A 23,111-nucleotide genomic window follows, 5' to 3' on the forward strand; every position below is an offset into this window, starting at 1 on the left:
GAACAGCCAAATCTTTCTGGCTCTAGAATGGAATCATTCAGGACTCTGTGTTAACACATTCCTAGAGATGCCAGCAAGTGAAAAGTACAATACAAAATGTTTATGATAATATCCATTTCCTACTTGCCTATAAACCAATAATTTTCTAGATTTAAAAGTTTCATTCTCCTCTGGAATCCAATTGATTGTGTTTTCAAGCAGTTGTGCTGAAAACACCCTCAGTGCTTCCACATGAATAGTGAAAACAGCTGCAGTATAGCTAAAAAGGGGCAAACAATTCAGAGGAGAAAGCAGAGCTCAAGTATAGAATTTATAAATTCTTGGTTAAGAAAAAAAGCCAAACCAATACTTAGTGAATACATTGAGAATTCTTCTTGTACCCAAACCTTATTTGCTTGCTTTGTATGATGTAAATAAATACCTTAATTTTGTCTCTAATCAGCTGATTGTTACTGATTCAGTTGGGTACACCTGGTTATTTTACAGGAGAGAAGTATTCCCCCATAGCAAGCTTAGTATTTAGCTTAGAATGAGTACTAATGGAAAGTTTTTAGGTTATCAAAGGTTTTCCACTTAATAAAACAATTATACTTGAATGCCAATAGTATGTAAAAAAGGCAAAGGCAAATAATGGCAGCTAGAAGTAAATTGGTTATTCTGAGTGTCTCACAATAAGGGGAAAAAAAAAAAAAAGACAATATTTAGAACTTTTAAACAATCTAATCTATTCTGTTACAGACATTCAGGCTACCTCTGCTAATTAGCCTAATTCCTTTTGAGTGCACCAGTAGACAAGTAGATGACTGAACTGAAGGAATGGAACACTTTGAGCATAATGAAGAGGAAAAGCTAGAGCTTCACACAGTCAGGTAGTTTCAAATAGTCGATAAATAAGTGGAGAAATATAGTATTATAATAATATAGTACCTGATATATTATAATAATTATAATATCTGATGTTCATGGTAAACCTGTGCAAAACAAAATCTTATATTAAGATTACAAAAATTACTCCTCTTCATCCATAAAGCAACAGAGTGACTATAAGCATATTTACTTCATGTTATGACATGATATTTCATCCTGATTGCACCTCAGCACTTGAACTGGGTGAAAGGTTTCTTCTCTGGCCAACTGAATGGATCAGGGATGCAAACCTGAGTGATACAAAGTGACTGGTGTCTGAAAAGTTCTGGTTCAAAGATTATGAAATTACCATGGTATTTCTTTCACAAGGCAGATATCTGTTATTTGCCTAACTATTTTCTAGTGTTGCTGAATCATAACTACATCTAGAATTTATTAGGCACCATTTACCATCCCTTTACTTATAAACTAGAAAAGCTATATAAACTGGTATTTTAAAATGAGAAAGTGAACAGTGAGCAAAAGCTTATATGAGCTGTTGGAGAAGAAGAGTAATTTAAAGAGCAGCTGTAGTGTAGATCAAAGAATAATCCTTTCAACCAGTGACCCAATAAAGCTGCCCAGATGTATTTTTAGTTTAACTCCATCTTAGCCATTGCAAAGACACATTCTGGTAAGACAAGAGCTTTATGTATTTGCATAGGATTTCCATTAGATTCCAAACACATGAGATAAGCATCAATAACCCTATATAATAACCCAAATAATCCTAGAAGGAAGTGGAGTTTGGGGTTCCTGACACTGTCCATCTAAACATAAAAGCAAGTGCATAAGGTTTTTTTAGGATATTTTGCAGAGTTATACAGGAAATCACCAAGTAAGTATTCAGGACACAAGGTTTTCCTGACTGCCCCAAAGGTCCCTGGATATAACTGAATATACTTCATATTGGATACAATGAAAATTTTGGTGATTTTTCCCCACTTTTCTTTTCTTTTTTTTTTTTTTTTTTTTCGGTCAGAGGAATGAGTGACAAAGTTCTTAAAATAGGATGGATTTTTTTACTTGAATTTTTCACTCCTACAAAAAAAGAGGGAATGGCATAGGACTCAGATTTTTGACTTATTTTCTTGACAGTCAAGAAGGCTGATAACAAGACATCAAATTGCCATAGAACAAGCAAAAGCAAAAGCCAAGTAATAACTTGGAAAAACCGTGTCTCCTAAATGAGTCAGGATTACTCCTGGGCAAGTGCAGAGTACAGTTTACTCCCCACTCTTGCTCAAGAGAATGACACGTGCCATGATGCAGGGGTTTGCAGGTGCTCCCTTTCTTTTCCTTCACAAAAGCAGTTCTGCCAGCTGCCTCAGATTTTTCAGGTCCCTTTCTCTGTTCTCTGTCCTCCCTTGTTATCCAGTGAGTGCTTATGCTTCAGTCACAGAGATATATATCTACTGTGAGGCTCTGGTGAGCAGCTCACAGCCATTTGGCAAAAAGAAAGATGGTTTATGTTTTACCATGTCAGGAAGCTGATTTGAGTCAGTGAGGTTCAGCAGCCATGTAGGCACAACAGACTGACCTCATGTTTCAGGAATAAGAGCACTCAGTCTGGTGTCCTGCTGAAGCTGTGCCTTTCTGGTAGTTTAGCTATCAAAGTCCATTAGTTCAAGGGAGTTTATGAAGGATCAGCTGCAGAGAGCAATACTCAGTTCAAGAGAACAATACCTTGCTCTTCAGCACCATGTCATATTTGGTCCCCAAAATGATATGAAAGAGATTCAGTTTTCCATCTCATGCTGAATGTTCTACACCATTGCACACTTGAACATTTTCTTCAGTGACAGCTGACATTAGTTACCCTGTGTTCACACTTGCAGTTTACATGGGTTACTTCAGTATGCTTCCTTTGGGAAAGGCTGAATGACCATGTCTAAAATAAACCCTAACACCATAACCCCAACCCCAAGTCCAGCAATATCCTTCACATGCCACAGGTTCTTGAAAATATGAATTTCTTTAAATTTGGAGTCGCTGACCCATAATCTCCCAACTATCTTATACTAACCTAGATGCAAGTTGAACACTATTTTCCTTCAGATACAGAGGGTATTTTTTATCAAATGGGGGCAACAAATTACTTTCTGGATGTGATGTTCAAAACATAAATGAAAGGAAATCAGAAGCTGCAATAGATGGAGAAATTGAAGTAATATATAAACAGTTAATCATTCTTTAGAGATGCTTGGCAAATTTTCCTGGTAAGAATGCCATCACTTTGGAAGATAATTTAATAGGCAGAGAAGACAGGAAAACCAGTTTGCTTCTAATGGCATTGCTATGGTGTAATGGGGCTAAGATGGCTATATTCAAGACAGATGCTATTATTTCTCCTAGTTTTACCATAAGTGACACTATGATAATTCCAAAATCAAGCCTGAAAGCCCATTAAAAACATTTTGCTGGCTTGACTCATAACAAGGAACTGCTTTATTGAGTCCTGATGAATGGAGAAGCTTTCAGAACACTCATGCTGATGATCCCTAGCTTTTGCAACAAAGTGCAAGCCAAACTTAGTGGTCTAGTGATAGGCTTTTATCACTCTTTCTCTTTTAATGGTGTGTCCTTTTCCATCTAAGTTATTGTAGCAATGGATAGAAATATTGCTTCCTCATTTATTCATGTATTCCCATTTCTGTCCATTTGTGTCACTTTCATGAGAACCTTCACAAAATTGGTCAGTCTGTTTCTTAGACTCACACAAAGATGCTTGCATGCTTTTTAACTGAAGAAATAAGTTCTGAGCTCCTGGTGCAATCCTTATAATTAAAGTTTAATTTGCCATAAAAACTCCTTTCACTTATTGCACTTTGGTTTTAGCAGTGTTCTCTGCTGTTGCATTCCCCTAACAGACCACACAGTTCTTTATTTGATTTGTCTTTCAGTGTTCATCTTCACTGCTCTCTCATATCCTAAATTTGTTAGTGTATAAGCAAGACATTACTTCAAGGAGAAAAAAAAAAATCCAGTAACATAGAGTTAATGTTTATATTAACTAAATAGAAAATCTGGTTATGGAGATGTGAACACTTTCTCAGTTTTTGCAACCCTTCACATCTGGCAGTGTCTCCATAGATAAGCCAGAAGCATTTCAAGAGCAAGTGTTCATATTCCACTAAAGAACATAAGCATCAAACTTTCCAGAACAGCTGGCTATTCACAACTTTAATAGACAGCTAACAAAGGAAGTTCCACTTGTGCCCATAGCATATTGATCAGAGATAGTCAATAAACTGGAAAGATGATCCAGTAGCTGAGGACTATCCTAGAATTCAAGAAGCCTGACTAAACCATTGCTTGTTGTCTTTTAGCAAGATACTTCTTTCAATAGGATTTGGACAGTAGAGGTTGTGTAATTATATATTTCAGGTATTCTCATAAAATTTAATTTTTTCATTTAATGAAACATATATATGATTTTAAAAATTTTCCAGGTTTGAAGTGAGTGGCTCCAGACTTCTCCCTTGTGTGTAGGCAGCATCAAAGAGGATGTAGCTGTAAGCAGGTACAAAGCTAACAGGGGATGCAAGAGATGTAGGTGTAAGCACCTTTTCTGCTCATCATGAACCTGACTTTCTAAAACCAGGTGGAAGAATCAGTGACTGACAGTGAGGAGAAAGCAGCTTTTTTGTTTTTGATTAGAGAGTCAAAAAGCTATGGACTTGAGCAGATCCTTAAGATTCTGAGGCACTTGGACAAGATGATAATGACAGATACAAAAGAAATGTAAAAGGCAAGAGAAAAACTTTAGCTCGTAAAAATTTACTATTAAAAAATTTCCTACTTCTCTAAGCTGCTCTGTGGGCAGTACCTGCCTGTATTAAGGAAGCCCTGTCTGGAATTAGCAAAACTGATGTACCTTATTTCTTTCAGTCCTACAATCACTTTCAAACAACAGTTTTTATCTCCCATATATGACACCTGTCATACTGATAATTTCATGGACTAGGGTAACATTTTCTTTTCCACGGGTCTCTGGAACCAGGGACTGACAGATAATTCAGAAAGGTTAAGTGGAGTTTTCTACATCCATCCACACTCTGCTTCCATCAGCATGGGTCCTGACACCAGGAAGTTATTTCCTTACAGTTTTGTTTGATGTTATCACAGCACTTGAAAGATTTTAAAAGAAAAGGTATTTTTTTACAGAAAACAACAATTTCACAATTGTCTGACACAACTTCCAGAAGAGTTCATCTTTGCCCTGACCAAAAACTGTGTTAGATGAAATGCTTAGAAAATGTCTGCCTTCAGTTCACCCAGCATCCAGGTTTGGTGAGTATTTTCACCCAGGTGGAGTTTCAGAAGACTTGATTATAGTTTAACTAGTAAACAGAAAAGAGCAAGAAGCTATGGGACAACAGGTTTAGGATAACCATAGAGCTGCCAAACTTCTATGCAAAGATAAAAACCTTTTAGGATGTCCAGTTTTGTGAAGAGAACTTGGTAGACTGTCTGTTCTAAGCAACATTTACTGTAGGTTTTTTACTGTAGTCTCTGTCCCATGTAGGCACCTAGACTGTGCTGGTTTTAATGTGCACCCTTATTACATTTTCCTGTTTATTTGAGCAATATTTGGTAAATTGACCACTTTATTTAGCTTTTGATTTGGTTATTTATAATAAGTTAGTCCTATTGCATATGACCGTATTTTTATAAGATAAAAAAATATTAAACACAAGCATAATAATTAAAGTTATAACTGGAGCCAAATAAATAGAACACCAAAAGAAAAAAAAATCAGTTTACATGCATACTTTTACCAAAATGAGGAAATAAGGAAGCCAGTGTGATGCTCCTTCTGCTTCTAGTGTGCACTGTGAGAAGTTCTGGTTCCCCAAAGCTGTTCCCACTCAGACCAGACAGCTCTGGGTGCAGAGAGGCTATGAGCCATTTGCTCTTAGAGTGGTTTTTGTGGGGTTTGGAGGGGTGTGCATGTATATTTTTGTAAGTTTTTTGTTGGATTTGTATTTTTTCCCTCTTGTAGAAGAGAATAGTCTTGTGTAAAGTACCTGGGCATCTGCAATATCTTGACAACATGAGACACCTCAGAATGAATTCCAAGAAGCAGCATCCCAAGCATGAGGCTCCCTGGCAGCTTTGATCCAATAAAGCTCAAGCCATCAGTCCTTCAACTCCTGTTTTCTGGTTGATGTGTTTCTACCACGTGGTAACACAAATCAAGTAGGTTTTGTGGCACAAAGCTAGATCTGTAGAAGCAATGATGAGCTGTTAGGAGGATTAACTCTCCAAATTGATTCACTGCAGTCACTCATGGCAGGGAGAGACAGGCAGCAGTTCTGGCTTAGACTTGCATAAAATGCTGCACAGCTAGGAGCAAAGGATTGGTGACCAAGAGAGTGCTTTGCCCTTGCCTCCATCCTTGGATGGAGATACCCAGCTTGGACTGCAGAATGACTGAGATTTGCAGTCATGGCCCTCACCTAGATTTAGGACCCTGAGTCATTCCTTAAAAAAAACCCACCTTATGGACTAGAACATGCTTTGTAAAATGAGATGGTGGATGAGCTTTCTTGCTTCTATTCTGTATTGCAAAGATTAAATAATGTGGTGCCCATACTCTCTAGTGCTTAGAAAAAGGCAGGAATCAATGTGTTCCTACTCCTCAGTGAACATTGTAATGATGGATGCTCTGCTATCTCTCTGGCTAATTTCTCTTTAATTGTTTGCTGGGGTTTTGGGTAAATTTGTTTGAAAAACAGCATAGAGTCAATTGTAACAGTGGAGACTGTTTCTGCCTTTAAGCAACTTCAAAACTGATGATTAGGGCAGACTTTTAGGGGAAGGTCTGGATTCCCTCAGCTTCACATTGGATGAACCCAGGTGTGTCACATCCTGACTGAACCTGACCCTCCTCCTTTATTTTATGAAAGAAAACTTAAGAAAATGGCAAGAGTTTTGGTGAGGGCAGGAGGGATGAAATAACCCCAAACCTTACATCTGACCAGCCCCCTTCTCTGGCTGTGTTTTGGAATGACAGTTCATTTGTGTCTAGTGTTTAGTGATGAGTTCAGCTCTTTTCGAAAATGGGAAGCACACTCTCAGTGTGTCTTCTGGACCAAGCTCCTCTGAGATCTCTGGCAGACAACACGCCCTGCTGAGAGCTGGTTGTGACCTAGTTAGCAGGATGTCGTTTCAAGCATGAGTAATAGGCACTCAGTGCACTTCACTGGGGAAATTTGGGTACCTAAGGGCGAGAGGGGAATGGGATGTTGTGTGTTCTTAAAAACTCAGTCCTCTTAGAGGACTCAAAGCCAACTAAGTTCTAGTTTGGATGACTACTGTATGTAGCAGTTTGGGGTGGAGGTGCATACTGTCATCCCAGTAAAGAAGAAAAATTCCTCCTTGCTCATCTTTATGCTAGGCCAGTTCTACCTGTGCACAAATACTTCACCCTGGAAGGCTGCATGGAAGAAGGATCTACAGAAAATGTTTAAATTAAGAGAAATATTTTAATAGCTTTTTTAAATTCTCATCTAAATCCAGTGCTTTCCTCAAGAAGATGGCTATTAGAAATGCCTGTATCCTCTGAATTATGGAGTTCTTAGATTTGATCTCTGAATGTATATTTTTGGCATTACTGAAATGGCCACTTTCTGTGTACCAGAGGACATTAATGGTGCCAATAAGTATGCTACTCTAATATTTATGCATCTTCCATAAACAGACTTGCTGAAAATAATTTTAGGGAAATTTTATTTAGTAGAAAATTGCCTCTTTTTAAAAAAAGGCAAAAACTAAATAAATAATAGTTTTTAACTAAAAATAATAAGTAATATAAATAATTATTTATAATCATATATAATATTTATAATAATTTATAATAGTATTTATAATATTTATAATAATAAATAATAGTTTCAACTAAATAAAAATAGTTTTTAAATGCTAGGGGTACTGATCAGGATACAATGAAATTTCAAATTATCTGTAACAGCAATAAAATCTTTTGGAGACTTGCAGTTGACTAAACAGTACTTTCCTCATTGGGACCATAGTCTTGTATTAGTAAGTGTGCTGCAGTTAAGAAAGGCCTCCAAGTAGATTTGACACATGCAGCAAACATTGTGACCTTCCATTGCCATCAAAAGTTGTCTGCCTTCTTTCCTCTTCACGTGCAGATCTCCAGATCCAATGAACACAGCATTGGGAAAGCTGATCTTTCTTTGCAAGATCATCTGCTCTTGTTTAGCCAGAGGCGTTTCACTGATTTTGACCATGCTGTAGGATCAGAAAGGAGGAGCAGGAAAAGAAGCATCACCCAATTGTTGGCTCTTATCTCCTGTTGTCTCTAGATTAAGGAGGTTTAGTTGAATGGCACATAGTTTTGAGTGTTTCAGAAGCAAATTCTAGCTGCAGATAGGAAAAGAAAACCACCTGGGTTTAGTGTGGGTTTTTTGTTGCTGTTGCCCATATGCCATTATTTATTGCACATAATGGAATGATTTTAAATGTGAACACTTTTTTTAAGGTAGGACTTCTGTAATATCTTTCTTAATAATCAGGCTGAACAAACTTTTCTTTATAGGACTGAATTCTTCAAATGCTATAATCGAAAGCTATTAGAAATCAGCTTTTATTTTTTAAAAAGTGACTATTACATTTATTTTTCAGAGTCTGTCTCTGCTATTCCATACTTCCAGACTTTATCACTATAGCCTTTTAATTCATCTGTTCTTTACTAATTTCTTCTTTCTTCACTAACTAGCATCCAGATCCATGTTACACTCAGTTTCCTTCACTGCTATCTGCTGAGATTTCAGTCTCACTTTCTATTATGCCTGTTTCTTGCCCCTACAGACTTTAAAGGTCCTTTTCAACTTCTATGTGTTCTCTCAGTCTGTGCTGGTTATTACTTCTGCTCTTGAGATTTGTCCCTTCACCTGGAACATCTGGATAGCCAATTCTGAGGTGTACACACTCTAAAATTGTCTCTCCCTGTCAATAACTCTGTCTTCCTGCTCCCCAAGTTCAGCAGCTCTTGCCTCAGGATCTAAGCAAGAAAACAGCTGGAGAGCCAGGGGCAAAAATCTCACAATGAATATAAATGTGGTATAAAAAGTACTTTAGATCTTATGGAAAGGCTGTATGGAAAGCAATGAAACAACACTTAGCATCTCAATAGAAGATTCATCCCAGCTAGTGAATAGGATAAACTTCTGTTCTCTGTGGAGCTGACTCAAGCACTTCTTCCTTCAGGGAATTTTTTTTTAGCTTTGTGGAAAGGACTATTGAGAATTAAATTGAACCACCTGCATGTCTGGTCACAAAGTAAGATTTTGCAGATTTTTCTGCTAGGGTGAATGCCTATGTTCATGTTTATTGTTTCACTGGGGGGAAATGTAGGAAGGAGTTTTGCCTTGCAATAACTGATTTGGATTAACGTCTTTCCTCACTGGGGCAGACCTGTAGGCAAGTATTGAGATACTTTCATGGAGAATATTTTTTAAATGTTTCTCAAAGACAGTCTAGATGTCTCAAAACTCCTGGAAGTTTCTTTCTCTGGCTTCACTTTAACTTACAGCCTTGCAGCTATAATTGTGGTATGACCCATGACTTCTGAAGAAAGACTGACAGGTTAGATATCCTTGCCAACAGTATTCTTAGAAATACACACCTGAAATTTTCTTTTTGGGGAGTTGCAGATTAGAGTCCTAGCAAGAATAAGTATGTGCTGAGGAATCCTTTTCTCTCTGGAGAACAAGTGACAAGATTAGCTGTGCCTGTGTGTGGCATCACAACAGCAGCAGGGCCAGGGAGGCTCAGGCACTCAGGTGGGATGTGCAGTGCCTGATGGAGGACCATCCACTGGACACTCAAAAGGTAAGTGCTAATCTTGGGCAGCCAGACCATCTCAGTGTTGTCCCTACACGCTTTTTGGGAGTCTCTGAGCTCCATACTGCCTTTAATAAATAGTGTGTGCATACCTACAACCTCAGAGTGGCTGCTCCTTCTGGTCAGGGAACAGCTTTCTGACACACATAGATAATACACGTGACACACATTGCCTGCTGGTATTTCATCCATGCAACATCTTAGGAAGGAGATGTGGATGGAAATGTTTATAATGTGCTAATAGCACTGACCTTTCCATTTCCATTATACATCACCCAGAAGCAGTGACCAGGCATTCAAAATCTGAGTCTGAAAGCCAAATTTAGACATTTTCTGAATGGTTTTATTTTTGTTTGAACAATACAATTATTTTGAAATAGAAAAAGTAAACTGAACGTTATAATTGCAGGAGAGCGTGGGAGGCAGACCTGCTTGCTGATTAAATGTTTGATCCTTATTCAGCCACCAAATGGGTGCAGCCAATTTTTTTTTTTTCTAGTGAAGTGCCTGTCCTGAGATAGTGCTATTTTTCAGAGTGCATAGTAACAGGTAGGATGTTAACAAGTAGAATAAAGGATATGGTGTGGTTATTGTCAGTTCAAACCTCTCCTTGTCTCTAAAAACAACTTTTTAGATGCGACTCTGAAAAATCACAGAGAAGAATGATCAGTCTCCATTCAAGTCTGCAAGTGGGTCAACATAACAGAACTGAAGTCTGAGAACAATCACCAACAATCAACAACTCATCTTAGTGACCCAAATTCTTCATTTCCTCGACAAACGTTTAATTTTCTCCTGTGAGCTGACTTTTCTTTAGAAAATGATGACATTTTTGTTTGCCCTGTGCAATCTCATGTAGGTGAACCAATGCACTTGCAATGCTGTTGCTATTGCTGGAATCCTTCCCTTCTAGACTAGTACATGTCTATACTAAAATTTTACATCTTTATCTAGCTCCACAGGATGCCAAGATTGAGAAGAATTTTTAAGTAAGATACAGAAGAGTTTCCTGAAAGAGGTGTTTTGTCTGAGAACAGAAATTATACTGAATAATAATACTGAAGCTATATTGTATACAAATCAATATGGAAATGTATTTTGATGATGGACCAAAAAAAAAAAAAAAAAAAAAAAGACCCTTTAGGTTGCCCCAAAGTTTATGTAGGTAGATAATAAATCTGTTCTTATACACATGACCTTATGTGTTTTGCTGCCACCATTCGCTGGGTCACACAGCACTGAAATTCAAGCAGCACACTTCTAAGATTCCTTCAGGTGTAAGCTGCACCTTGAATACTCCTTATCAAGGGAATGCCCTTACATAAACAGGAGAGAATGCTCATGGAGCAGTCACACAGGCTTTACTGTCTTTCTGCTCCAGGGAGCCCCACAGATGAGTTATGAAGGGAAAAGGCTGGAGGAGGGGTTTTGTGACTGTGCTGCCAGGATATTTGAGCCCCCTTGTTTCACAAGATACGGGCTCTGCATTCTGAGTGTTCTCTTCATTTTTTCATGCCCATTTGATCTAAAGAGAGTTTCTGGGACAAATGTTTAAAGGGGAGGGATATGAATGTGTCAGGTGAACAAATGGAAGGGAGGGAGAACAATTTAATATGGATCATTGCACAAGAGCAAATGGAGAATAAGCAGTCTTTGAGTGAATGTGGCTGGGAATGAGAAAAAGGTTTTCAACAGGAGATCTGGAGCAGCCTCTGGGTAAGAATAGATGTAAAAAAACAAACAAACGAAACCCAAAAACACCCACCAAACCAAATGAAATAAGAAAACCCAAACAATCTCCTTCCTTCTCATACCCCCGAAAAACCCCATAAACCCAAAACAACAACAAAACAAAACAAAAAAAGACTTCCTGCTCTTAATATCAACTTGATCAAGAGAAGGAGATAAAAAGTGAGAACTGGTTGATAGAAATAGACAGAGTTTGGGATTAAATTAGCCAGGGTTTTTCTCTCAGCATACCTTCCTATTTTCCAATGTTCTTAAAGTTGCTTCTGTGGCAGCTGCTGGAATCAGCCATGCTACTGAACAGCAGCCTAACCCAGAGTGCTGCTGAGCATGCACTGCCTGCCTGGTTCAATAGCAGCTGATTTCCTTCCTACCCTGCTGGATACACTCTCCACCTCAGAGAACAGGACTGTTTAAAACAGTACAATTTAAAACAGTATCTCACCTAAATAGCTCAAGGTTTAATGTAGAAACAAACCAACAAAAAAGTCAGTCTGCTGTATGAATAGTACCCAACTTAGTTTTAAAACATAAAATACTGTCTTTAGATTATTCCAGATAGTACCTCACTGAATATTAAGCAGTCAAAATCAAGGTGCCTCTGGCATTCAGTCCCCTTGTTGAGTATGATCTCACTGTCCATCAGAACAATTTCTACTTAACAAAGCCTAAACAGAGCCTTAAAATCCCGTGCTTGAAATGTGAATGATGACTATGTGTAAGAATAGTTTCTGCCATAGAAGTCCACTCAATTTAATGGAAAAATGTCTTGAACATTAATAGCAATTCAATTATTTGGAGTCTTAAAACCCTTATGAACTGTCTCCTATCTGTAGCTGGATCTGCAATCAATTACACTTTCCAAAATTTAGTCTTATATGAAAGCACTTTTAGACCATATTCTCTTGAATGCATGGAGACCTCTCCCCCATCTTCCAAGGGACATACAGTAACTTACTTCTTTTCTTTAAAAAATAAACCAAATTGCATTTGCTTGGGCCATCAGCATACTTCACAGGAAATTTGCTGGAGAAGCTGATTGGAGGTAATTCATGCCACAGCCCATGGGTGTGTCTTCTCACAGTGATAACCAGAAGTATTCAATTCAAAGTATCTGAGGCTAAATTACAAAGAAATATATATAAGCATATATAAAATATGTGCTGATACGGACTGAGTAATGCATCTCCCCTAGTTCTGATTGCATCCAAGATTGAAATATTGTTAAAATTCAGAGTAATTGGGGGTTAGAAATTGTACACTGCCTTCATTATTAGAATTAGGTATGCACTGACTATTAGTCCACCCTCTTTTGTTACCTGCAAAAATATTTTATTGTATTCTAACCTTGATATTACAGGAATTTATGTCAAAAAACAACCAAGCTAAAACAAATGGGCACAGATTTTTTAGTGCATGATTTGTTAAAGCTAGCACAGGTGCTATTCTTTATGAACAGGACTGAGTTGACTATACTGGAGTTAAGTCTTTTTATGAGGATGACAGATCTAGAGGCAGCAGTTTAATGGATCCCCAAAATCCCATGTATTTTTAAAGAACTAATGAGCTGAGAGTTATGGGATACATCTATGCAGAAGGTATCCCATGCTACTTGCCATATGCTTCCATTCTCTCTTTTTCATTTTTTAAATGCAGATCTACATTGCTCAAATATCCAAAGTCTTCATGTTTTTGCAGTGTTTTGCTTATGGAGCAATTTTTCTTTCTAACATGGCCCTAATTTATATTTTTCATATTGATACTCAGATTACATATTCAAGGGAGCATATTGGAGAGGCTTTACCCTGGTCATCCTGGTCACATCAAATGAGTAAGAACTCTTGATCAGAAAGACTAACTTCTCATTCAGCTGCAAATTCCTAATTTTGTCCTGGAAATTGTCTGGATCTGGAGATTTTCTGGACCTTAAGCTCTCTCTGATGATTATAAATGAGCATTACTTTGGTAATAAGGGAGCTGGAGTAGGAGACAAGATTCTTAATGTTAGATTTTAACCCTTGAAATCAACAAGAATTTTGCCCCATATGTTTAATTTCTGCATCTGCCACTATTTTACTGTGTGATCCTCTAATTGCTTAATTGATATGTATCTGCATTTCTGTTCTGTGAAAAGTAGTGCTGTTGTCTTAGCATACAAAGGTAATTTAGTAATTGTTTGAAAAGTGAGCTTGTAGAAAAGACAGCAGGATGGAACGATTAAAAAGCACTTATTGGATCTAAATCCCAAAAATCTGGAAGGACAGGAATAGTCTTTTCATAATGTGTTCTTTATTTATGCTTGCTAAATTGCTAGATTCTCAGAATAATAATAATATGATGAGTAGTCACCTCTTCTTTTACTATTTTCATCTTTCTGGATTCTCTATTTTCTTAAAAGTTCCTGAAAGGTCACATTGTATGAAACCAGGACACTGTATTTGCCACAGCATTATATGCCTGACCAAGAAAAATGCTCAGCAGAAGTAAGATCATACAAGATATATAATTTTCCTGTTACCTTGTGCACATACAGATATAAGCCACTCACCTTTCCTAAACTTTACACTTTCTTTAAAAATATGTTCAAACATATCTCTCTCCTGTTATGCATGAAAAAAAAATTAATATTGAACATAAATCATAACCTCTTTGTCCCACAGGTTTGATATAATATAAATAGCAATAAACAGATAAAGGACTTGAGTGAGCTCAGTATAGTTAAAGCCATTCAATATGAGTTATGTTAAATGTAATTTTTAAAGCCATGTATATTTGAGATGGGTACGAGATGGATATATTAATATTTTATATCAGATTGCCAAATAGATGGTATTGTCAATATAAATATGTTCCCTTCTGTTAATGAACACAACATTGTGATTCTAGAATAAACATGGTAGAAGTCAACATGATAAACATTAAATGTATTAAAGCTGAATCTTGGTCTGAAATTAAACATGGGGAATAACTATTAAGCAGGTGTGTTACTAACCAGATCCTTCAAGCATATGTTCATTTATACAACCTGACAACCTACTCCTCTGTTGTGAACAACATAAAAAGAACCATAAAAATCTGCAGTGTTCCTGCTTTTGGTAGGCAAATATCAAGGGAACAACATAAGCTAGCAAAAATAAGTTACTGACTTGAGATGATCTGGATCCATTGTTAAGTAAATCTCAGCAAACACGGTTTCCTTTGGTTAATATCATATTCCTGAGAAGAAAGAATGAAGGCCAAAGTCAGAGGCCTTCCTGAAGAGATGTGATGTACCTGTACTGGAAAGAAACTCTGCCTCTGAGGCTAAATGGGCAATTTAGTTTCATTCATACAATTAGAGTGACCTGCTCTGCATAACAGGACAGTCTTATATTAGTGTTTTATTGGGAATGTTCCCTGGAATGTGGTAACTTTCCAGTCAGGTCTGGGACCATTCTAAGAGCACAGTACATAGACAATCAAGTTCTGGTGCAAAAGCTCAGGTTTCTGTTAGTTTGCAGAGAAAAAGCCTAAGACTCCTAACCAAAAACAGAGTCTTGGCAATTAGAAGAAGTGCTCAGTGCAATCCTGCACCCACAGGAGTTGTGCTACCTTGACTACATAAAGCTGAAATCTTAAGACAGTCACATAAACACCATGTTACTTCTGTATTTTAGCACTGACTGCTATTGAAACAACAGTTGTGATTTCCTTAGATGGTTACTGATCAACTGAAGCAGGTTAAGAAGAGCTAAGACCACAGTTGAAGGAGGATGGAACATATTTGGTGGTAAATGTCTTCAGGAGCCATTTAGGTTAAAAATAGAAAAGTTTCAGGAGTGTATGTCTCAGTTTCTGAGTAGTCTGTACTGCAGGATGCAAGATAACATACAGAGGTAGAATAAGGTAACTTTCCTGTTAGTGCTGCTTTAACTAGACTTTTTCAAGTGTCTGAACTTTGCCAGCTATCTCTGCCCTAGACCTCAATTAGCACTGTAGGCATAGGCTTTGAGACAGATACTGCATATGGGATGGTCCTTCTGCAGAGAGAGCTGAGAAAAAATCCAATAAACAGTCAGATTCCTGTATTCAGAATCACTGTCCTACACGAGCTATCAACTCAAAGCTGCTGCCTTCCTAACATTGTAGTTTATTGAGTAGTTGCATTCACTGGGTGTAGGTATTCCCTCTATCCTTTCAAGATTCTCACCACATGAGTACTTATTTCTTTTGTGGTTTCTCTGTGACTTAATTTTATATATCAAATAATCAAAAATTTGAAAACAGCCTTGTCTATTCTGGTCAGCACATTGCTTACCATACAGCTGAGATTCTGTTAATTAACACCATCTGGGGTTTTTACATTGTGAGGGTCAGTAAGTGTTTATAAAAATACTTGGACAAATGTAATACATATAATTCTACACATTAGATTCCAGTTACCAGGTTATCAGATATATCAAACTGTACCAGTTAAATTATCAGACCATTACAAGACAACTGCATTACAACACAGTAGATATATTTTTAAACCATTCCACATGAATGATAAAAAAAAACTTTTACATCACACTCTTCCCAAACCCATCTTGAAAGCTATGGAGCATCTGATTAATATTGTAGAACTTTGTAATTTCTGAAGATAATGAGGCTTGGAAATAAAAGTACCTTTTGGACACTGAGTAATTAGGATGACACTTCCCACCTACATTCATTAAATCAAGGCTACTTGTGAAGCTCTTGTACAGGAAGTTATTATTCACTGTTCTCAATTTTTATATGATGCAAATCATTGAGAGAGCAGAATCCACACTACCCAAAGGTCTGGTACAATGTAAATATCAGAGAGCATGTGCTGTCTGCAGTACTGTCAAATTAAGGCAGATTGGATAAGAAATTCCTTACTTCAGAAGGTTGTTCCCATTAAGCAAACCATAAACAGTAACGATGGTATTAAAAATTTAGTATACATTCCTTCACTACGAGGCTGGTGAGACACTGGAACAGGTTGCCCTGAGAAGCTGGGGATGCTCCACCCTTGGAAGTGTTCAAGGTTGGATTGGATGGGCCTTTGAGCAACTCAGTCTAGTGGAAGGTGTCCTGGTCCATGGCAAGGGAAACTGCAACTAAAATACCTGTAGTGGCCTTTCCAGTCCAGACATTCTGTGACCTCCCTCAAATTTAAACTTCTACGAGACCAGCATATATATGGTGATATGGATCAGGCAGTGGTGCTGTGAGAAATGTCAGGAATTCCTGCAGCTCCTTGCCACAGTTGCAACGTGCCTAGAAAACACCACCTCTAAGGGTGCCCATTGTTCTGAGATCTCTCTCTTGAAAGCTGTCTGAACTACAGTACCAGAGAATCACAGAATCACAGAGTGGTTATGGTTGGGACAGACCTGAAATATCACCTAGTTCCAACCCCCCCACCAGGTTGCTCAAAGCCATGTCCAACCTGGTCTTGGAAGCAGGTATAAAAGTGCTGTGCTAAGGAGACCGTGACAGCCTCATCCATGCTTCCTGGGGTTTAATTGCTTTCTCTCACAGGATTATTTTACTTCAACTGACATGGGTTGCTGATAAATTAAGACCTTGTTACAGCATACCACAGCATAGCAAAACGTAATACAGCAAAAACATAATATAGCAAAACTGCTCAAACCATATTCAGCCTTCCTAAAATAAACCAAAACAAAAAAAATATGACCTAAAGTCTTGCTTGGACTTGAACTTAGCAAGGTGGCATAATCAATTAATCAGGGATCTGAGACAGAGTGGCTGTGTCCTTCAAAGACAGCATGACAGACATTCTCTCTGCTAGTCTGTATGTACAGAGATGGGCTACAAGCAGTGGTTCAGTTTGTGATCTCTCATATTTCAGCAAGCACAGAGCTGGCATCACTGGAGAGAACAGCCAAACTGCTTCAAATGAAACTGCTTTGGTAGCAGAGGCTACAGTGTTAATGCATCACTGTCTAATTTACCCCTTTTCACTGAAGTACCTAGGCTAGATATATACTGCATTTCTATGGAGAAAGATTATGCAGCACAGATAAAGTGTTTAAGGTGTGTGCATGTTTTTAATGCTTGGCTGCTGGATTTAAGATTTTATTAAATTTTTTTTCTATCTCCCTACCTGCAATTTTCCACAGACATCCTTTTTAGGTATTTACTGATTTCTAAGAACTTGCTGCCATTTGCTTGCAAGTAAATAATGTATGAAAATTTTCTATTGTATGGAAGTTAAGATGCATTTCATTTATATTTTATAAGCAAAGAACATAAAGACAAAGGTATGATTCAAAATATTTATATGATATGATAGAATCAACCTTAAATTGATTAAAATACCTTTATTTACAGTCCAGATTCATGAAATATACCAGAACGAAACACATTTTTCAAATCTCACAAGTCATTTAAATTCAGTTTGCATCTATTTTAGAGCACTGGAGCAGTGCAAATCAGAGAAAGCACACTAGGGAATCAAGCCCCTTATGCTGGTTTGATCGAGGCACAGGTTACAAGGTTACATGGTGGCTGGGCAGGTGGAGCAGAGCAGACCCTGAGTTCATCTATTTGTGTGCTTTAAGCATTCCCCAAGGTCCCTGCCACAGTCACACTGCTTGGCTGCTCCCTCTGCACATGCTAGAGACAGCAGCAATGCCAAGGAAAGCCTTTTGAGAGCAAATACCCAGCTCCAAGTAGAGACACAAAATCTCTGCAGAAAAGATCTCTCTGAAATGGTCAGCTTCCCAGAGAATCAGAGTGAGACAGGCATGCAGCTCACTTCCTCAGACCCTCTGCAGCCAAGACCTGCAGAGGTGCCAAGCTGAAGGGCTGGGCTTTTTTGGAGGGTTCAGTGGACCCCCAGGAGTCAGTAGCAAAGCAATTCACACAACTCTACATACAGCCTGTGTAGCCATAGCCATTAGCTATAACCATGAATAGATAAACTTAATTACAACTTAATCTATTCATTTGTTTTCATACCCTATGCATAAGCTTTTAATGAATTAATGGTATGGAAAGTTTAATTGTATTATTTCACTCTAAAAACTAATTAGAACAAAGAGTATGTCAACAGAAATGCTAAATTTTGTGAAGGATTTAGTTTTAAATGAATTTTAACTCAAGCCAATTAGCACACGAATTTTATGTTCCTAGAAAACTCATCCTGTATTCACAAATTAAGCAGTACCAGTATGCTAGGGATATATTTTTCACTAAAAAAGCTGACATCTTGGTATGAGTGCAAAGTTAATCCCTGACATCACGAAGACATGATCAGGAGGGAGCTAATGGAACTGTAATGAACATCCCTGTAAGATCTAATACTGTTTCACTTAGTACACTTCTGGCGCACTCATAAGAATCTCCATATGTTCATACTTAAAGGCATGCATGTGAAGCATACAAGGAAGAAAGTGCTATTTAAAACTACTAGGATTGTAAAATTTTTTTAAAGATAATGTATTTTTAGTGAACAAAAATGTATGTGCCACATATATATATATCTACCCATATATATATATATGTTTTGCTAGATATACACACACAGACATATACACCATTTGTAAGTGGAAAATCCTGTCTGGTCTGAGACTGGCTTAAGTCTGAGACTGGCTGACATTCCTCCTATCCTGTCCACATAACAATATCTCTGCCTCTCCTTCTCTTAGTCTTTTGGGAGATGGGGATTAACACATCTGAGGTTTCAGCATTTTATTTTTTGTGAAGAATTTCACAACTCATGGGTTTCTGCACTTCTCTGCTTCATCACATTATGATGTGGATTGTATTGCTCCAAGTTGTGTCTGCTGCTGAATTAAAACTGTGAGAACTTCTGTGTCTTTGGGTCCAGGTTGTACTTTTGTAGTTCTCTGATCTCTTATTCCTTTATTATTCTTATAAAAATCAAAGAGGGGCTACAGCTGAGATCAGGGAGGTATTCTGCAGTGTTGGTCTGATCAATGCTCCTCAAGCAGGACTGAAATCAGGAGTACTCTTCTGAAGAAGAATTTGTGTTATAGCTCCTTAAAAATCAGCTACATTTTATGGGACATTTAAACTTTCTTTTTGAAACTGTGCATGTTGTTCAATATGGACATCCTTATTATGAACATTACCCAGAACAATTAGAAAATGATGCTACTTCAAATGTACAGAGTTCATATATATATTTATATTTATAGATGTAGATGTATATATGTATGTATGTCCCTTGACATATAGCTTGCATTTTGTATTTAATATAGTTGTTCAAAAACAAGAATTGCAGTTAAGAATAAAATATTCCATCTTCTTTTTTTTTTTCAGGGTAGTTAGAAAACTGCATTGGGGTAGGGAATTTTTCACCAAGCTGTCAGTCAGATTCCAATTCAAATCAATAGTGCAGGGAGTATTTTTCAGCAGACAGCTTTTCAGTAGCCTTCTGGAAAGGAGTTCATGGGTTCAGGGCAATTCTTTGTGTATGTGTGTCCATGTTGCATAACAAGAAGAAGAATAACTATTCTTATCTGTAGATTTCAAGATAAAGACCAAGGGCTGAGTACAGCCTCACACTCCCAGGCAGGCCTCTGGTGGTAGGCAAAATAAAGAGACCTGACATCCCAGTGCTGTACCTGCTCTGGCTTGAGAGGATGCTCCTGGCACCTTACACAGTATGTGCTCCTTGTCACATACGAAAGCTCAGGAGCACTGAGTGAAATTATCAGGCAGCAGGCTCATAGTAAACAAAAGGAAGTGCTTTTTCACACAAATCATAATTAAATTGTGGTGCTCATTGCCACAGAATGGGGTTGAGACCAAAGCATAAACAGAGTTTTAAAAAGGGAGGAGGGAAACTCAACATTTATTAAATATGATGGTCTGAGAGCAAACTCCAGTTTAAGAAATTCATGTTCTATGTGTTGCTGAAACTTGAAAGGATATGCCAGGAAAAGATCCCTGTATGCCAGTCCTGTTTCTTACGTTTTTCTCCCTCCAGCGTCTGCTAATGACTGTAGTCAGAGCCAGGATATTGGACTAGATGTTCAACTCACTATAGCAATTTATTTGATCGTATTCTTTTAATTAAATTATGTTCTTATTTTGGCTACTTAAAAGGATCTAAGGCCCTGATGGAGAAAGGCATTTAAATGCTTTAATGCTCACGTTATTTCAGGGAGGCAAGTGCTTGTGTGTATCACAGCATTTGCGTCTTAGGCCATAAACTTAGTGGGGTGGGGCTCACTCATCTTTTATTAGGACCTTGTTTTTTCTGGGTATGAGCTAGAATAAAAAAATGTATTTGATAACAGCGATAACAGTGTGCAACAGTGTTTCTCTATAAAGGTTAAAGAGTTTGTTTGCCTAAATGGCTTGAGCCACAGGTAAATTTCCCAGTGATTTCTGTAAGGATGATGACACCAGCATCCACTGATGAGAAAAAGAATCAACTTCCTTTATAGAACTCCCCACATTTCTAATGCATGAGTATTACATTTGTAGGAAGTTATTTTTCACCTGTTATCCATAATAGTATTGCCAGCCAATATGCAACTTACTTATATTTACCTAGAAGGGTATTTCAGATTTCATCCATTTTGCAAAAGCATCTGGCTGCAAACCTATGACACGCGTTGGTGAAAACCCAGATACAGAAATGAAGAAACCGAATACGGAAAACCATAAATTTCACCCCTGCTGTTTCTAAGCATGACAGCACCAGTAAGGTTTCCTTCTAAATCAACAGGAAGAGATAGAGACGAATGCTAGCTTGGCAGCCGAGCGAGGCAGCCTCGGCGCTCTGAATGCGGGCGGCTCCATGCCGAGGCGAGGCGCAGCCCCGCAGGAGCAGCACACGGCGGCTCGGGGGCAGCGGCTCCGCATCCCCGCCGCACCGAGCGCCGCCGTGTTTCCCAGCGGCGGGGAAGCCCCGCTCCGCCCGCGGCCGCGCCGCTGTCCCGCGCTGCCCGCACCGGGCACGCCGCACCGGGAGCATCCCTGCCCCGCCACCTGCTCCTCCCCGCCGGCATTTCCAGGGGAGGGGCGGGAAGGAGGCCGAGGCACAGGGAGGGATGGATGGATGGATGGATGGCGGTGCCGCAGGGCACGGCGGGCGGGGGAGGCTGGGTGCCGCCCGGGGCTCCGCCGCCGCTGCCCGCGGGGGTTCCCCGGCCCGGCCCGGTGGGGCAGCCGAGAAAGGGGGCAGAGGGAGGGAGGGAAGGATGGGAAAGCAACTCCTGATCTTAGAGCAACGACTCGCTTGTTCACCCTCACCTTCCGCCGGCTCCTCGGTTTGAAATAATAACAACAACAACAATAATATGAATAAAAATCACACCACCTCTCCTCGCGCGAAGCAGACCCACGTTACAGGCAGGGGAAGGTCAAGAGGAAAGACAGGAGGAGAGCTGCCTCGCCTCCGATCTGGCGGCTGTCACACCGGCAGCCCGTGCCCCCGGCTTCCCCGGGGGCGGCCCGATCCCTCCCCTGCCCGGGCTGGCAGCATCGCCCGGCGCGGCGGATACCCCGCGGCATCCCCGGCACAAACCGGGGGGCGGCGGAGATGGGGGCGCGGGTAGAGCCCGGCGACACCTCTGCACACCCCTTTGTGCATCGCGGGCAGGACACACACACACACAAACACACACACACATACACATACACACACACGCACACACACACTCCACCTTGCAACCTCGGCGCCCAAGCCGCCCGTTGTTACACACACACACGGGCACGCTTACACACAGCCTGTCCCCCCGTGAATACATTTTCTGTTGCACTCTACCGCCTGCCATCCATCCATCCATCCATCCATCCATCCATCCATCCATCCATCCATCCATCCATCCTCTAGTCTTCCTCCTTCCTTTTCCTCTTTCCCCCCACATCCCTCCCTTTGGTCGGCGTGGTTTTTCCCCCGCACACACCCTCTGCATCACTATAAAGCAGACATTTTGGTGCCGTTTATCACGGTTCGGGCTGAAATAAGCGCGGAGCGCCTTACCCACCCCCGCCCGGCTGCGTGCGGCTGGCGCTGAGCGATCCCGGGAAGGGCTGCTGCGGCTCGTCCCCTAGCGCAGCTGCTCCGCTGCCATCCGCCCAACTTCAGCACCCAGCCGGCGGGGAGAGGGAGGGAGGCGGGCGGGGAGGGAGGAAGGGAGGGAGGGGGACACGGAGAGAGAGCGGGAGCAGAGGGAGGGAGGGCGGCGGAGAGGAAGGAGGGCGGGAGGGTGCGAGGAGCGGCGCGGAGCCGGAGCCCCGCACATGCGCTCTGCCGGCGGCGGCGGAGCCCGGCGGCTGCGGGACTTCCCCCGCCCGGCCCCGCCGGTGAGTCACGGCCCGCCCGGCCCCGCTCCCGCTCCCGGCCCCGCTCCCGGCCCCGCCGCAGGGACCAGCGGCAGCGCTCCCCGGCAGCCCGGCCGGAGCGGCCGCGTCCCCGCTGTGCGCTGGCAGCGAGTGACAGCGGCGCGACGCGCAGCCGGGCTGGGCTGGGCAGCGCGGGAGGTGCTGGGCTGCGGTTTTGGTTGGGCTTTGGTCCCCACGTCGGTGTGTCCAAATGGGTTTGAAAAATAAAAACTCCGTACATCACTGTCCAACACTTCATTCTCCTC

General features: G+C 40.2%; 1 protein-coding gene across 2 annotated transcripts in view; it reads right to left on the bottom strand.

Moving 5' to 3' along the window:
- RGS17 (regulator of G protein signaling 17) overlaps positions 1–22,789 on the bottom strand; it is a 53,681-nt gene extending 30,892 nt beyond the window's left edge. The window contains exon 1 of one of the 2 annotated variants that reach the window (XM_056488008.1): positions 22,509–22,789. The gene's annotated coding sequence lies outside the window, so the exon portion shown is untranslated. The remainder of the gene's footprint in view (positions 1–22,508) is intronic. The other variant, XM_056488009.1, reaches the window with a different exon arrangement.
- Between the last annotated feature and the right edge of the window lie 322 nt (positions 22,790–23,111).

Source organism: Oenanthe melanoleuca, chromosome 3 (genome assembly GCF_029582105.1).
Source record: "Oenanthe melanoleuca isolate GR-GAL-2019-014 chromosome 3, OMel1.0, whole genome shotgun sequence".
Taxonomy (NCBI): Eukaryota; Metazoa; Chordata; class Aves; order Passeriformes; family Muscicapidae; genus Oenanthe; species Oenanthe melanoleuca.